This window comes from Loxodonta africana, chromosome 16 (genome assembly GCF_030014295.1).
Source record: "Loxodonta africana isolate mLoxAfr1 chromosome 16, mLoxAfr1.hap2, whole genome shotgun sequence".
Classification (NCBI taxonomy): Eukaryota; Metazoa; Chordata; class Mammalia; order Proboscidea; family Elephantidae; genus Loxodonta; species Loxodonta africana.
Window position 1 is genome coordinate 29,396,517 of NC_087357.1, and position 18,371 is coordinate 29,414,887.

General features: G+C 43.5%; 1 protein-coding gene across 1 annotated transcript in view; it reads right to left on the reverse strand.

Annotated features, from left to right (window-relative positions):
* SORCS3 (sortilin related VPS10 domain containing receptor 3) overlaps positions 1 to 18,371 on the reverse strand; it is a 663,735-nt gene that overhangs the window by 439,263 nt on the left and 206,101 nt on the right. The window lies entirely within an intron of this gene.

An 18,371-nucleotide genomic window follows, 5' to 3' on the forward strand; every position in this document is an offset into this window, starting at 1 on the left:
ATGCATCCCTGTAACTGGCAGCATTTATTTTAATCCTGACGATGCTTTGCATTTGAAATAAAACATGCCAACAGGAATTAATTGGGTGTCAAAAGCTGTTTCTCCACATCTGTCCTTCCTCAAGTTCAGGCACAGGCCGGCTGGCGTTGTTCATCAGCAAGACCACCTGGGGAGTGTCTGGATAGTGCAAATGGTTAATGCCCTTGGCTGCTAACTGAAAAGGCAGCAATCCGAGTCCACCCAGAGGTGCCTTGGAAGAAAGGTCTGGTGATCTACTTCCAAAAAATCAGCCACTAAAAATTCTATGGAGCAGTTCTACTTCGACACACATGAGGTTGGCATGAGTCAGAACAGACTCCATCATAACTGGGGGTCTGGGGGGAGAAGTGCGGAGGGGAAGGCCACCTAGAGATCAGAGGCTGTGCTTGCTTTTGATATGGAGATGACTCTGATTTATGGGACTGGACCTGAAAGGGTAAGAAGGAAGGAGGCCTGATTCTTTCTGTCTACAACAGGGATTAAAAGAGGTGTTGTGTTTCCATCAGCAGGGTTTTAAACCCATTGCCTTCATGTCCATCTCAACTCATGGCAACCCCATGTGTTACAGAGTAGAACTGTGCTCCCTAGGGTTTTCTTGGCTATAATCTTTATGGAAGCAGACTGCCAGGTCTTTCTTCCGCAGTGCCACTGGGTGGGTTCAAACTGCTAACCTTTAAGTTAGTAGCTGAGAGCAAACCGTTCATGCCACCTTAGCAGTCATAAATACTTGAATGGCAGCCTCAGTTCTCAACATCCTTTGATGGCATTTGCCCCCATAGTGGAGTAAGCATGTTATTGGACCCCGATAGGCTCCAGAACCACTTTTCTCACTCCAGTTGAAGTTGAGAAACCCAGAAGTTGGTAATGCCAGAGAGCCATAAAACTTGTTGCCCTGGAGTCAAGTCCAACTCATAGCAACCCTATAGGACGAAGTAGAAGTGTCTCACAGGGTTTCCAAGGCTGTAATCTTTATGGAAACAGACTGCCTCATCTTTCTCCCACAGAGCTTTTCGTGGGTTTGAAACACTGCCCTCTCAGTTAGCAGCCAAGCTCTTAACCACTGTGCCACCAGGGTTCCTTCAGAGAGCCATAGTTGCCTATAATTTTCTAAATGGCCTCCTGAAATGGCCTTAGGCTGGCCAGCCAGCCTGTTCCCATGGCCCACTTATACTTCTCCAGCCGGGAACTTGGATATCAGACATTACTCTGTCTGCCCCTCATGAGCCTGGACAGTGGCTTAAACACAACTACATATCTGTAAAGATACCAAGTGCATGTACCTGAATCAATTTTAATCAAAACGCAGGTGCATAATATACATCGCCTGCCTGCGCAAGTGATAATCCAGTTACACATAATTGTGTTTATCTAAATTTAATGCACAACTCATTTCACTTTTCTCAGCTCCTTCCCATTCCACAACTTAACTTCCTCCAGTTCATTTTCACAGCAGCCATTAAACTCTTTCCGAGATAATGAATTTCTGCTACCAAGATGGGGCTTATCCATTATAGGTATCCATTTACGATTAAAGAAAAATAATCAGCCATTATATTGAACATTTTTACGGCATTTAACTGACAACAAAACACTCATTTCCAGATTTATTCTCATACAGCACCCCATGGGGTCAGTTAGCACCATTTCCATTTCTTCTACGCAAACTAAGAAAAAAAAATTAGAGGCAAGGGGTGCAACCCATTATAGGTCAAAGACAGTCCAATGCAAAGTTGGCCCGGAGCAGTTAAGTTGGCTTGGGGCAGTCAACTTCTCTGTGGAGTCCTGTGACAGGAACTGGTGGGTTGGCAAGAAATAGTCAAGAAAAACTTCAATGTCATGGAAACATAATTTAAAAAAATCTACCAAACTATCTGTTCTCTTACCATAGTACAACAGCAAGGGGTGTGTAACCTATCTAAAAATTGTTCTCCACAGTAACTCTGTGGTCCTTGTCCCTTCCATCCACGGCTAGTAGTTTCCTCATTTGTTAAAATGGGACTAATGAAGACAAGGGGCTTATCTATATCCTCCCAACTAAATGCGTAGGAATGTGCCAGATAATTTTTGTTTGTTGAATTAATACACACACGTAAAGAAGAGTTCTTCTTTCCTTTGTTTTACCTTCCTTCGTCTACAAAGTCATTCTTCACCATTTCCATGTAAACGCATGAGTGGCTATGCCCAAACCCAAAAAACCAATCCCATTGCCCTCAAGTCAATTCCAACTCATACTGACCATACAGGACAGAGTAGAACTGTCCCATAGGGTTTCCAAGGAGTGCCTGGTAGATTCGAACTGCCGACCTTTTAGTTAGCAGCTGAACTCTTAACCACTGTGCCACCAGGGTTTCCAGCTATGCCCAAGCCATCCCAAATCCTGGAAAAACAAACTCAAAATTATGCTCATCAAGGAATTGCTCTTCAAGGAATGGGTCAGACTACTTTATTTCCCCCAAAGTCAAGCCTTCAGGGATATTAAGCATTCTCCAATAAACATAAAGTCCACACAGAGAGAAGAAAAAGATGTTGGGGGCAGCAGTTCCACTTAATAAATAGAGCTTTTAATAACTGGGTCTGGGAAACCCTTCTAAGGACTCAGAGCTGCTCTCATTCTATCAGTCTCCTTCTTTCCCTCACTCCCTCCATCTTGTCCTTCCCCCTTTCTTCCTTGAACCTTTACTGGTGACTATAACATTCCCGCCACCTGGATTACTCATTGGGGATACAGAGATAAAAGATCCAGATTCTTCCCTCTAGAAACTGACAAGTCTGCTAGGAACAAAAAACAAAACACAAATCAAGAGCTGGCTATTCCACACACAGAGGACTATGTGCTAATGTGCTATGGCAGAGGTTGCAGAGCCAAGTATGGGAGTGTTGAGGCACCCAATTCAGAGAGCGGGTGAGGGAAGTCGGGGAAGCCTTCCTAGATGTGAACCCCAAACTAATACCTAAGAAGAATAAAAACTAACCAGGTAATGGAGGAGTGCCCTACAAAGAAGAAGCACCATGAGCAAATACTAGGCTATTTTGGAGAGAAACTATAAAAAAGAATATTATTAGACTCTCTTGAGCTTCTCCTTCCTCTTTGTGGTCGCTATGAGAATGCACCTTTCAGATCTCCAACTGCAGGGAACATAAATGACTGAGGCCCCCAGCTGCACTCTGAAATCCACTGCTGCCTTCTCAGCAAGCCCACATGTTCCACGCCCAATGAAAGAGTTACTAAAGTAGGCCCATTCCTCGGGGAGGCAGGACTCCTCTGATGGGTGACTGAGGCTTTAGGATTCCTTGACAGCCTTGTTGAACTTTCCATAGAGCTCTACTGCAGTGTGAGACACCTCCATCCAAACTTCCTTCCTTCTCTCTCTCCTTTACTCTGGACCAGATCCGCATCTCGATCTAATGGCTCTCCCAACCTCTCCTGGCCCCCCGCCTCATTTTCTTTCACAGGTATTTCCCCTCATAAGTTTCTTCCACATCTAATCTCATTTTGTAATCACTTCTTGGAGGGCCCAGACTAACATACCCTTCCACACATCTATGAATATTCTTTCTGCCTTCATGATAGATGGTTCCAATTCTAACTGTGATTCACACAATTTCTTAACAGAAACCTTTATTAGCTCTCTCTGCCTAAGGATGAAATCCATACTCTTTACCCTGATATTTGAGGTACACCAGGCCCCGTGTACTCCTTCAACCATTTACCCCACAGCTCTCTGCTGTCCTCTGCTTTAAGCCATCCAAGCTTCTCCTGTCCTCCAAATAAGCCCATTCTCCTATCTCTTCTTTCTTTCTTTTATGCTTTACTATTGTATCACTAAGGAGCCCTGGTAGCATAATGGTTAAGCATTCAGCTGCTAACCAAAAGGTTGGTGGTTTGAACCCATTAGAGGCTCTGAGGGAGAAAAGACCTGGTGATCTGCTCCCATACAGATTTTCAGCGTAGGAAACCCTATGGGGCAGTTCTACCATGTCCTATAGGGTTGCTCTGAATCGCAACCGACTCGACAGCACAAAACAACTGCTTGTGCCCAATTTCTTTTGTTACCACCTGTACTTTCCTGCCTGTTGTTTAAGACATAGGCCCAAAGCCTGTGTTATGAATTGAATGTCCCAAAAAATGTGTGTCCACTTGGCTAGGCCATGATTCCCAGTATTGTGTGGTGGTCCTCCATTTTGTGATCTGACGTAATTTTCCTATGTCTTGTAATCCTAACCTCTATCACGTGAATGGAGCCCTGGTGGTGCGGTGGTTAAGAGCTTGGCTGCTAATCAAAAGGTCAGCAGCTCAAATCCTCCTTGGAAACACTGTAGGGCAATTCTACTCGGTCCTATAGGGTTGCTATGAGTCGGATTCCACCTGACAGCAACGGGTTTGGTTTTTGGTATGATGTTAATGAGGCAGGATTGGAGGCAGTTATGTTAATGAGGCAGGATATGATCTACAGGATCAGGTTGTATCTTGAGTCAATCTCTTTTGAGATATAAAACAGAGAAGCGAGCAGAGAGGAGACGGACCTCATGCCACCAAGAAAGAAGAGCCAGGAGAAGAATGTGTCCTTTGGACCCAGGGTATCTACACTGATAAACTCCTAGATCCACGGGAAGACTGTTAACAAGTACCTTCCCCAAGAGCTGACAGAGACAGAAAGCCTTCCCCTGGAGCTGGCACCCTGAGTTCAGACTTCTAGCCTTATAAACCGTGAAAGAATAAATTTGCTTATTAAAGCCATCCTCTTATAGTATTTCTGTTACAGCAGCACTAGATAACTAAGACAGCCCACCTTCAAGTATCCTCCTGTGGCTACTCCAGCTACCAAGGTTCTCTCCCCTCTGAAGTCCTATTTTGCTTTACCCTGAGCCACCTAACTTGCCACTTAGTGATATACCATCTTGATAGTTTCTGGGTAGTTACATGAGTTGCCTTGAGGTGGGATTATCTTATGTACTTCTATCTCCCTGAGAGACAGGCTCAGTTAAACAAAGGTTTTTAAAAAATAATAATTTTTAAGTCAATGAAGGATATTAGTGTATTGTCAGAAAAACATAGACTTTGAAAGGCGATGGTATTAGTCTATTACCTTCATTTTATAGGTGAGGAAACTAAAGCCCAGAGAGGGGAAATAACCCAGGTTCAAGTCCTAGCTCTGTGTCACTTTAACCAAGTACCCCGGGACAGTTTTCTTCCCACCAGATAAGTAAATCTGGGGCCTAATGGTCATGGAGAGCCTACTAAGTGCATTTCCCCGGGCTCCACCCCCAGCAAGACTGACTAAGTAGGTCCCGCATTGGGCCTGGAAATCTTCTGTGATGATGAGAGTGCCATACTTTGAGAAAGACTTTATCAGGTCGTGATTCCTCTTGCCCTCCGTGCTCTAACGGGGCCACCCCCTCCACTATGGGTGATCCTGCGCCAGGGACACGTCCCTTTCTTTAAACTGGGTTTAACCTTACAGGTAAGCAGGGCGTAGGAGATGTATGAGGAAGACACCTCAGCAAAGTCACACCAGCATTCCCTAAAGGTCAAAAAGCAGAGAATTAAAAGGCTGGAAGCCTCCCCCTGGAGCCAAATACAGAGGACATTAATAGAGCTATGAAGAGATGATAACATAACCTTTAGGCTTAAGATATTCTGTGCCAAGCAAACAAAACCAAGAAAGAAAGAAAGCCTGCCCACCGCTGGCCTCTCTCACCAGACAGAGACCTCCAAAGGCCACTAGGAAATTGCCTGGGAAGAAAACAAAGCAGAGGCAGGAAATCCACCTAACAAGCCCCAGGCTGCCGGCAAGCACTCAGATCTAGAGAAGATGCAAACACTCCTCAGGAAACATGAGTGGGTGGGTGTAGCAGGCGGAAAGGGTGGCAGGGCTAGTCCTGGACCTGAGTTGACTTTCTCCTCCAGCTTCACACCAGCAGATGCTATCAAAGGAGAGTGGAGTCAAGTTCAAGGAAGGAAATGCAGGGAGCAAACATGAATGGAACCCCTACTATGTCAAAACACTACACTGGGTGCTTCTCAACCCTGACAACAAGTCTTTGAGATAGAGCAGGTATTATAGAATATCCCCACTTTACAGAGGTGGAAACCAAGACTCAAGGATTAAACAAACTGCTCCTAGGGCACACAACTAGCAAAAGTTTGAGGCAGCATTCCCACCCAGGCCCGTCTGACTCAGTCACACACGTGTTCTGCTCTAACGCAATGTTATTCACTCCACCAAACGCTTATGTGGGTCTGCTGGGCCAAGGCAAGGAGAGGAACACAAAGAGGAAAAAACACATGCTTGCCCTCAAGGAGTTTATCATTCATTTATGAATACCACAAATGTTTGTCGAGCATCTAGTCCGTGGATTTCAAAGGCACCTGCTAAACTCTGGGAATTCCAGAGAGACTCAGAGCTCAAGGACCAGGGATAAATATAACTTTCGTTTTCTTTGTCCATGGGAAAAGAAATGGGAAACAGAAATGTAGAAGGAGAAGAGATCTAGATAAATTGTTGGGAGACCCAGGTGTGTCAAATAAGTGTTGTCTAATAAGTATCTTTTTACCTAACCAGCTACATTCCTGGGAGGTGAGGGGGGGTTATATAGCAGAGAAATGAAAATAACAAATTGTAATAATTCATGAGTAAATAGCACTCCTCTTATAAGCTACACACACACTAGGGAAGCCCCTGGATACATGTGTGTATGTGTATATAAATAAATACAGCTGGGAAATATCACGTGTATTTATGGAAAAAATATTTATAGATATAAAACCTCCCTTAAAATTAGCATCTGACATTTTGTATCAAATAACACTTCGTTCATACAACTCTCAGAACTTTCATCACATTGGGTTAATATTATTTGAGTATTTGTCTTTCAGGGAGATCGAGACCTCTTTGAAATCAGAACTCAGTTCTCATTTAATGTTGTGTCCCCCATGCCTAGTACAATGCCTGACAAGTGGCAGGCACTAGACAAGGTCCACGGAGTACATTGTAAATGTGTGACAACTGCGTCCCCCATGCCTAGTACAATGCCTGACACGTGGCAGGCACTAGTCAAGGTCCACAGGGTACATTGTAAATGTGTGACAACTGTGTCCCCCGTGCCTAGCACAATGCCTGACACACGGCAGGCACTAGCCAAGGTCCACAGGGTACATTGTAAATGTGTGACAACTGTGTCCCCTGTGCCTAGTACAATGCCTGACACATGGCAGGCACTAGACAAGGTCCACGGAATACATTGTAAATGTGTGACAATTGTGTCCCCTGTGCCTAGTACAATGCCTGACACGTGGCAGGCACTAGACAAGGTCCACGGAGTACATTGTAAATGTGTGACAACTGTGTCCCCTGTGAATAGTACAATGCCTGACACATGGCAGGCACTAGACAAGGTCCACGGAGTACATTGTAAATGTGTGACAACTGTGTCCCCCGTGCCTAGTACAATGCCTGACACATGGCAGGCACTAGACAAGGTCCACGGAGTATACTGTAAATGTGTGACAACAGAAGAAGGGAGGAGATGATAAATCCATACGCAATGCATGGATAATATGCTATAAGAGTTGAGGAAGGAATTCATTCCAGAAAATAGGATCAAAAAGTCTTCATGAAGGAGGGGGGTTATATAAGCTGCACCTAAACAGATGGTAATTTTTTTTTGTTTGTTTTTTTGCTTTTGTTTTTGACAGTCCCTGGGTGGTAGAAAGAGTTTGCAATCGATTACTAATCTAAAGGTTGGTGGTCTGAACCCACCAAGCAGTACTGCGGAAGAAAGGCCTGGTAGTCTGCGTTCATAAAGATTACAGCCAAGAAAACCCTCTGGAGTATAGTTCTACTGAGGTTGCCACGAGTTGGGACTGACTCTACAACTTTTTTTTTTTTTTTAATATAGAAAAGATCAGGGGAGGAGGGGTGCCATTCCAGTTACAAGAAAGTGCACCAAGCCAGACTAGCATGGGCCCTGTAGAAGCAAGAGCAATAATGTGATGGGCACAATACGATGTGTACCTGAGCCACTCTGAGACACAATACCAGCTGTGCCTAGGGTGGGAAAGAAGGCACAAAAGATGATGGAAGAGTGTAGGAAGGAGAGCGGAATCCCAGCTTGGTATGGTCACCTATCCACTACCCGGCTGTCAGTTTGTTACACTGTGGTGGCTTGCACATTGCCGTGATACTAGAAGCAGGGTCGCCCATGATGGGCAGGTTTCAACAGTGCTTCTTTCCAGAGAAAGACAGACTAGGGAGAAAGGTCTGGCCATCTACTTCTGAAAATTAGCCAATGAAAACTCTATGAATCACAACAGAACACTGTGCCTATAGTGCTGGAAGATGAGCTTCCCAGTTTGGTAAGCCCTCAAAATACACAGTGGCAACAAGAGACTCCAGCATACCAACGATCATGAAGATGGTGTATGACTGGGCAACATTACGCTCTGCTGCACATGGGGTCATCGCGAGTCAGAACCAACTCAATGGCAGCTAACAACAGCATGGTCAACTACCAGTTAATAAAAAGCTCTGTAAGGGAAAAGAGGAGGGTGACAATGAGACACTCGGGCACAGCTGGTCACGTACAAAATCAGTTGGCCTTGGATGTTGTCTTTGTTAACCACCTATCCTCACTCTGAGCACCACTCAATCTTCCTGTCTCCACAAAAGTATCTTCTTTTGCCCCAGATGTTCAGGCCAGTTTCTACTAACTGGCTGATCTTTAGACACACCATAATGTGGTGACTAATGCCTTTATTTCTAGCTTCCCATCTCTTTCATTCATCTATTCCTGCTCTAAGCCAGACACAGTATATGGTTCATGACCAAGTGATCAGGAGAGGAATGGTGCCTCTCCTTGTAAAAATTAATAGTCTTCCTTAACCTGTTGCCTTCCAGATTGTCTGCATTTGAACTAAGGAGTCAAGCCCTGATATTTTGGGGTAAAGGGGTTTTTTCACTCTTCACATCCCATTTCCTACATAAGAGGAAACACCCCACTACTGAAACCTGTCCACCATGGTTGACCTTGCTCTTATTTGAAACACCGGTGGCATAGCTTCCAGCATCATAGCAATGTGCAAGGCACCACAGGAAATACCCACTCAGTGCTCACACTGAGAACTGCCAACTAAGACGTTTAAGTCCCTATTTCACTTGGGAATCATTCTAAATTTCCCGGTGTCTAATTCACATATCCCATTGGGTTGAGCCCTCTGCTCCCTGGATGAGACTTGCGTGGCAGTGTGGAAAAAACATGGGACCTGCAACCAAAAGACTTGCACTCAAGACCCAGCTTTACCACATGGTAGCTGAGCAATTTATGTATGTTTCCAGAATCTGCTCCGATTCCCTGAAGCAGAGATAATTATACACTTCCCCTGCCAACCTCACAGAGTGGTTGATGCAAATCAAATAAGGGAAGCCGAACCAATTTATAAGCTGCACTATGCAAATATGAGTTATTAGTATGATCATTATTCTTCAGGAGACAAGGGTTCCAAGTTACTTCTATTTGAGAAAGAGGGAGAATATTCAGATTCTGGAGTTTCTAAAAATGTCCATCCATTATAGACCCCAACTGCAACAACAACCAAAAAACCAAACCAGTTGCTGTTGAGTCCATTCCAATTCAGGGCCATCCTATGTGTTTCAGAGAATACCGGTGCTCCACAGGGTTTTCATGGCTGTGACCTTTTGGAAGCAGATAGCCAGGGCTTTCTTTGGCGGTGCCCTGGGTCAGGTTTGAACTGCTAACCTGTTGGTTAGTAGCTGAGCCTTAACCACGTATGCCACCCAGAGATTCCAACTGCAATACAGGAGGCTACAAATCAGGCCTCATGTATTCACCTGGCACCTGCACTCAGCTTGGGAAGGAAGGCAGGAAGCCCCAGGGGATTCCTGTCCTCTGAAAGGATAATGCATAATCTGCAAATTCATAAATCACTAGGAACGCTCTCGCCCGTGAGCACATTCAGTGAAGTGAGGACCTTTAATGCCTATAAAATTTTACTCTGAAGGAAAATTACTTTAGTTCATTAAACCTTCCTGAAACCTTGGTGCCTTTAAATCCACGGGCTCTCTGCACATCTCCCTCTGACTCTCCCTTGCCTCCTACCACCCTTGTCCCTGCCTCTATCTGATAGTTCTTTGTTTCCAGCCAGTTGGGCTAGGGACACAGTGGCTTTCTTTACCAGGAGTATCAACAATGCTAACAGAAACAACAAAGATGCTAACAGATACACCACGGGGATTGCTTACAACAGTCTGTTTTTAGCCACGGGAGAGTCTTGTGAATTCCTATGTCCTCCTGCGCAGGGGAGTCTCCCCTATGAGGAGTAGAAAGTAAACATCTATGGTCCAAAGCCCATGTGATCCATAGCACAAGAAGATCTGGGCACCAATGGGGCGTCCAGAACTGTGTTAGGCATGTGCTCAATTCAGAATACTACAAATGGCGCCCCCTGCCCACCATGAGTTAGCAATCCAGTTGGGAGGACAAGGAAACTGCACAGAAAACACATCAACTTCTTCAGTATATAATGCATGAAAACTCCCAAAACCATTACTCCTCTCCCTTTCTCTGGTTTATTTAACACTGTATCATCAACTCTGTGGCTCAAGACAGAACCTCAGCATAACCTTTGATTCCCTGCTCACCCCACACACAGCAAGACAAACACCAAGTCTTCTAAAGCCTGTTTGCAAATCACCTCTCCTCTCCATGTTCACTGTATCACATTATTTCAGGCCGTCATAACTTTTTCATTCATTCACCAAACAAATATGTCTGGAGTGCTACTGGCAGGTTCTATTTGCAGTAAAGAAGTCAGACCAGCTTACGTTCTAAGAAAGCAATGACATAGTAGTCAGGAGGTAGGGAGTGCTATGGGGTGAGAAGGAAGCAGGAGGGGAAGAGGAAGTGCTACCATGGGAGGCTGCAGCAGTAAATGGGAAACTGACACTTGAACAAAACCCTGAATGAGGTGAAGGATTAAATGATGTGCAATCTGGGTAATAAACATTACAGACAGAGAGAACAGCAAATGCAAAGATCCTGAGACAGGAGTGGGCCTGACACATTCAAGGAAGAGTGAGGAAGTCAATGAGGTCGACGCTGAGCAAAAGGGAGAGGAGATGGAGCTAGGCAGATACTGAGAGACTAAGGTCTTTCCGGGACTTTTGAGCCACTGTAGGTACTTTTGTCTCTTAATCTGAGATGGAGGATTTAAATAGAGGACTGAAGTTTTAATAGGATCACTCTGGTTGTTGTGTTGAGAAAGGCAGTAAGGGGACAAGAGTGAAAACATGGAGACCAGTTAGGAGCCTGTCGTAATCATCCAGGTGCAACATAAAAAACCCGTTGCCGTCGAGTAGGTTCCAACTCATAGCCACCCTACAGGACAGACTAGAACTGCCGCATGTGGTTTCCAAGGACTGTTTGATGCATTCCAACTGCGGACCTTTTGTTTAGCAGCTGTAGCTCTAAATGCTAGCCACCAGGGTTTCCCAGGTGGAACATGGTGTGGGTCAAACTGGAGCAACAGCAGTGGGGGTAGGATCTAAATATATATGAAAAACAGAGCCAATAAGATTTGTTGACAAATTGGATATGGGCTGTGAATGAAAGACAATAGTAAGGGATGACCCTCGGAGTTTGGGCCTAAGCAAAGGGAAGCACAGAGTTGCCATTTTATGAGATGAAGACCATAGGAGAAGGAGGTTTAGTGGGAAGATTAGAAGATTAGCTTTGGAAATTAACTTTGAGATGCCTAAAAGCTATTTACCTGGAGAAGTCAAGTGGTTAGCTGGATATACGAGTCCAGAGTTAAGGGAAGGAGTCTAGATAGAAATATCAATTTGGGTGTTGTTAGTGGTATTTAGATGGTGTTTAAAGACAGACAAGAGACTAGATTAGATCACCAAGAGATGGAGTGTGGCTAGAGAAGAGATATGAGGATTGAAAGCTGGGGCACTTCAGTATTTAGAGATAGGGAAATGAGGAAGGGAAACCAGTATGTGTTTGGACCTCTCAAAGTTACCCAACATATATTTGTGCCCTGTGTGAATGGTTACCAATTGATTTTCACTAGAAGAGATGCTGTACCAGACAAGATGGACAAGATGTCCTCTTCTGTTGAGGTCAATAAGCCTCCTTCCCCAGTGCATTACATAGTTTCCTAGGGTTGCCATAACTAACTACCATAAACTGGCTGGCTTAAATGAACAGAAATTTATTGCCTCACAGTCATGGAGGCTTAGGAGTCCAAAATCAGGGTGTCTGTCATGTTACCTCCTTCTGAAGTCTAGGAGGAAAAAAAAAACAAAAAACCTGTTCCACTCCATTCCTCTCTCCTAGCTTCTGGTAAAGGCCAGCAACCCTTCCAAATCTCTGCCTCCATCTTCCCTTTGTGTCACTCCCTTTACTTCTTTTCTAAGGACACCAACCATATTGTATTACAGCCCACCCTACTCTGTTTATGACCTTGTTTAACGTAATTGACAACATCTTCACAGACCCTATTTCTAAACAAAGTCACATGCACAGGTACTGGATGTTAGGACTTCAACATATGTTTTTTTTGGAGGGGGGGAGGCATGATTTAATCCATAATATAGAGCTACTTCTGTGTTTGCCCAATGAACTCCTACATACACTGGCCATTATAGCAGAGATGGAAGCTATACCTAGACTCAAAAACATGGACTTCCCCTCACCAAGGCGGCCATGGATATTGTCACTGCTAAGTTTTCAACCTGCCAAAAGTAAAAACCAGAACATTGGCGGCAAAGCCACGATGGCGGAATAGACAGATGCTTCCGTCGAGAGCTCTTTACAACAAAGACCCGAAAAAACAAGTGAAATGACTATATTTGTGACACGCTGGGAGCCCTGAGCATCAAAGGCAAGCTTAGACAACAAACTGAGGGGACGGGGGAGGAAGAGACCATTCAGAAGTGGAGAGGAGTTACGAGCCCTGAATTGCGGGAGCCCTCAGACACCATTCCCGGAGTGGCAGCAGTGGCGGGCTGGTATTAGCATTCGGCCACAGTTTCCTCAGGGAGAAGCGGCCAGCCACGCAGCCCACTCACACCTCTGGAACCTGAGGAGAAGGGTGCTCTCGACAAAACCTAAGTACTTGTGTATATTTTACCTCAACCCCCCCACCCCCAAGCCAGTCTCAGCGGCTGAATCCCTGGGCCTTAGACCCTGGTGAGCACCTTCCTTCCAGCCTTGGGGAAGGAAAAAATTTGCAATTGGGGGAAAAGATAATTTGCTAGCTCCATTAACCAGGGGAGCTCAGAACAGAAGCAGTTCCTGTCCAGGTATAAACTGTCCATGGACTTTGAGCACCTTTCCGTTCTGCATGGACCTGTGTGGGCATATTTCTGGAGAATAGGCCCTTGTTGGCAAACTCCAACCATTTCAGCTGTACGGTGAAGAGGTGGGTGTTTGACGTTTGACATGCTTTCCCTATTAAACAAGGTCCTCACTTACCTGCATCAGGGACCTAAGGACTAGTAGCTCCACTCAGGTCACCCAGCCACCCACAACAGGGGTCCAAAGATAACTGCTACGTCCCAGTCCTCACAACCAAAAACTCTGGGTGCCAATGGTCCCTCTACAGAACCCACCCACCAGCACGCTCTAGGGAAAAGAGACGCGTTTTCCTCAGAGACACTCGGGGTTCCATTCTCAGCCCCCTGCTGTGTTCAGAGAGTGACCCCCTGCTGCAATCAGATACGGGTATACACGCCAATCACCCCTGCCCCTCTAAGACTGGAGGACAGAGCCTGTACCACACACTTGGTATCAGCTACCTGGAAACCTAAGCTGAATTCATACAAGAAAACTGAATGGACTCCTAGACTGATATACCTGATAACATCTCTAGCCAGCTAGAGACAGGACACCAGAGCTCCCAAGGCAAAAATACTCAAGCTAGCTCATTCAAGCAACCCATAGGGGTATACCAAAACAAAACAAAGGAAGCAGCTATGACACAGTAAGCAACCATAAACTAATACAATAACTTAGAGATGGCTTGGAGGCAACAGTCAATATCAAGTCACACAAAGAAACAGACCATGATCACCTCAATAGGCTCTCAAGACAAAGAATCCAGGGATCTTCTAGATGAAAGTGCATTCCTGGAATTACCAGATGCAGAATACAAATGTGTAATATACAGAACCCTTCAAGACATCAGGAAGGAAATGAGACAATATGCAGAACAAACCAAGGAACACACATATACAGCAACTAAAGAAATTAGAAAGATTATTCAGGAACATAATGAAAAGTTTAATAAGCTGGAAAAATCCATAGACAGACAGCAATCAGAAATTCAGAAGATTAACAATAAAATTACAGAATTAGATAACTCAGTAGAAAGTCAGGGGAGCAGAATTGAACAAGTAGAAGCTAGAATTTCTGAACTTGAAGATAAATTAATTGACATTAATATAGTTGAAGAAAAATCACCTAAAAGAATTTTAAAAAGTGAAGATCTCTTAAGAATCATGTGGGACTCTATCAACAGAAATAACCTATGAGTGATTGGAGTACCAGAACAGGGAGGGATAACAGAAAATACAGAGAAAATTGTTGAAGATTTGTTGACAGAAAACTTCCCTGATATTATGAAAGGTATCTTCTATCCAAGACGCTCATCGAATTCCACATAAGGTAGATCTTAAAAGAAAGTCACCAAGACATATTATAATCAAGCTTGCCAAAACCAAAGATAAAGAGATAATCATAAGAGCAGAAAGGGATAAACGAAAAGTCACCTACGAAGGAGAGCCAATAAGAATAAGCTCGGACTACTCAGCAGAAACCATGCAGGCAAGAAGGCAATGGGATGACATATTTAAAAAACTAAAGGAAAAAAACTGCCTCCCCAAAATCATATATCCATCAAAACTGTCTCTTAAATATGAAGGTGAAATTAAGACATTTCCAGATAAACACAAGTTGAAGGAATTCGTAAAAACCAAACCAAAACTACAAGAAATACTAAAGGCAGTTCTTTGGTTATAAAATCAGTAATATCAGGTATCAACCCAAGACTAGAACACTGGGCAGAGCAACCAGAAGTCAACCCAGACATGGAAATCCAAAAAAACAATTATTAAAAAAAAAAAAAGCCCAAAACAGGGTAACAGCGATGTTATTATATAAAAGCAGACAACATTAAAATAATATAGAGGTACTAAGAAATGTAACTCGAGGCTTGAATTTTTTCTTCAGTTCTTTCAGCTTGAGAAACGCAGAGCGTGTTCTTCCCTTTTGGGTTTCCATCTCCAGCTCTTTGCACATATCATTATAATACTTTATTTTGTCTTCTCAAGAGGCCCTTTGAAATCTTCTGTTCAGTTCTTTTACTTCATCGATTCTTCCTTTTGCTTTAGCTGCTCGACGCGCAAGAGCAAGTTTCCGAGTCTCCTCTGACATCCACCTTGGTCTTTTCTTTCCTGTCTTTTCACTGACCTCTTGCTTTCTTCACGGATGATGTCCTTGATGTCATTCCACAACCCGTCTGGTCTTTGGGCACTAGCGATCAATGGGTCAAATCTATTCTTGAGATGATCTCTAAATGCAGGTGGGATATACTCAAGGTCATATTTTGGCTCTCGTGGACTGGCTCTGATTTTCTTCAGTTTCAGCTTGAACTTGCATATGAGCAATTGGTGGTCTGTTCCACAGTCGGCCCCTGGCCTTGTTCTGACTGATGATATTGAGCTTTTCCATTGTCTCTTTCCAGAGATGTAGACAATTTGATTTCTGTATGTTCCATCTGGCGAGGTCCATGTGTATAGTCACCGTTTATGTTGGTGAAAGAAGGTATTTGCAATGAAGAAGTCGTTGGTCTTGCAAAATTCAATCATTCGATCTCCGGCATTGTTTCTATCACCAAGGCCACATTTTCCAACTACTGATCCTTCTTCTTTGTTTCCAAATTTCACATTCCAATTGCCAGTAATTATCAATGCATCTTGGCTGCATGTTCGATCAATTTCAGACTGCAGCCTCGAGTTGCAATAGTGAAGGATTCCATGGGGAAAATATTAAATGATGCAGGAAGCATCAAAAGAAGATGGAAGGAATATACAGAGTCATTATACCAAAAAGAATTAGTTGATGTTCAACCATTTCAAGAGGCGGCATATGATCAGAAACCGACGGTACTGAAGGAAGAAGTCCAAGCTGCTCTGAAGGCACTGGCGGAAAACAAGGCTCCAGGAACTGATGGAATATCAATTGAGATGTTTCAACAAACAGATGCACTGCTGGAGGTGCTCACTCGTCTATGCCAAGAAATATAGAAGACAACTTCCTGGCCAACTGACTGCAAGAGATCCATATTTATGCCTATTCCCAAGAAAGGTGATCCAAACAAATGTGGAAATTATAGAACAATATCATTAATATCACACACAAGCAAAATTCTGCTGAAGATCATTCAAAAATGGCTGCAGCAGTATATCGACAGGGAACTGCCAGAAATTCAGGCCGGTTTCAGAAGAGGACATGGAACCAGGGCTATCATTGCTGATGTCAGATGGATCCTGGCTGAAAGCAGAGAATAACAGAAGGATGTCTACCTGTGCTTTCTTGACTATGCAAAGGCCTTTGACTGTGTGGATAACAAACTATGGATAACATTGCGAAGAATGGGATTTCCAGAACACTTAATTGTGCTTGTGAGGAACCTTTACATAGGTCAAGAGGCAGTTATTCAGACAGAACAACAGGACACTGCTCAGTTCAAAGTCATGAAAGGTGTGCGGCAGGGTTATATTCTTTCACCATACCTATTTAATCTGTATGCTGAACAAATAATACGAGAAGCTGGACTATATGAAGAAGAACGGGGCATCACGATTGGATGAAGACTCATTAACAACCTGCGTTATGCAGATGACACAATCTTGCTGGCTGAAAGTGAAGAGGACTTGAAGCACTTAATAATGAAGATCCAAGACCACAGCCTTCAGTATGGATTACACCTCAACATAAAGAAAACAAAAATCCTCACAACTGGACCAATGAAAATCATGATAAATGTAGAAAAGATTAAAGTTGTCAAGGATTTCATTTTACTTGGATCCACAATCAACAGCCACGGAAGCAGCGGTCAAGAAATCAAAGACGCACTGCATTGGGCAAATCTGCTGCAAAGGAGCTCTTCAAAGTGTTGAAGAGCAAAGGTGTCACCCTGAAGACTAAGGTGCTCCTGACCCAAGCCATGGTATTTTCAATTGCATCATATGCATGTGAAAGCTGGTCAATGAATAAGGAAGACCGAAGAAGGGTTGACGTTTTTGAATTGTGGTGTTGGTGAAGAATATCCAATATACCATGGACTGCCAAAGGATCAACAAATCTGTCTTAGAAGTACAGCCAGAATGCTCCTTAGAGGAAAGAATGGCGAAACTGTGTCTTACACACTTTGGACATGTTGTCAGGAGGGATCAGTCCCTGTAAAAGGACATCATGCTTGGCAGAGTACAGGGTCAGCAGAAAAGGGGAAGACCCCCAACGAGGTGGATTGACACAGTGGCTGCAACGATGAGCTCAAGCACAACAACGATTGTAAGGATGGTGCAGGACCGGGCAGTGTTTCGTTCTATTGTGCACAGGGTCGCTATGAGTCGGAACCGACTTGACTGTACCTAAAAACAACAACAACAAAGAAATGTAATCATACACTTTCCATATGGAGAGGAAGATACAGCGATACAAAGAAATAAAAATTAGTTTTAAATTTAGAATACTAGGGGTAAATAATAAGGTAACCACAAAGCAGACAAACTATCCTACTCATCAAAATAAAACACAAGGGAAAAATACAGACTCAGCAGAAACAAAATCAACAACAACAAATATGAGGAAAGGACAATATATAAAGAAAATCTACTCAGCACATAAAATCAAGTGGGAAAAAGAAACTGTCAACACACAAAAAAAGACATCAAAATGATAGCACTAAATTCATACCTATCCATAATTACCCTGAATGTAAATGGGCTAAATGCACCAATAAAGAGACAGAGAGTGGCAGAATGGATTAAAAAACAAGATCTGTCTATACGCTGCTTACAAGAGACACACCTTATTAGACTTAGAGACACAAACAAACTAAAACTCAAAGGATGGAAAAAAATATATCAAGCAAACAACAATTAAAAAAGAACAGGAGTGGCAATATCAATTTCTGACAAAATAGTCTTTAAAGTTAAATCCATCAGAAAGGATAAGGAAGGACACTATATAATCATTAAAAGGACAATACACCAAGAAGATATAACCATATTAAATATTTATGC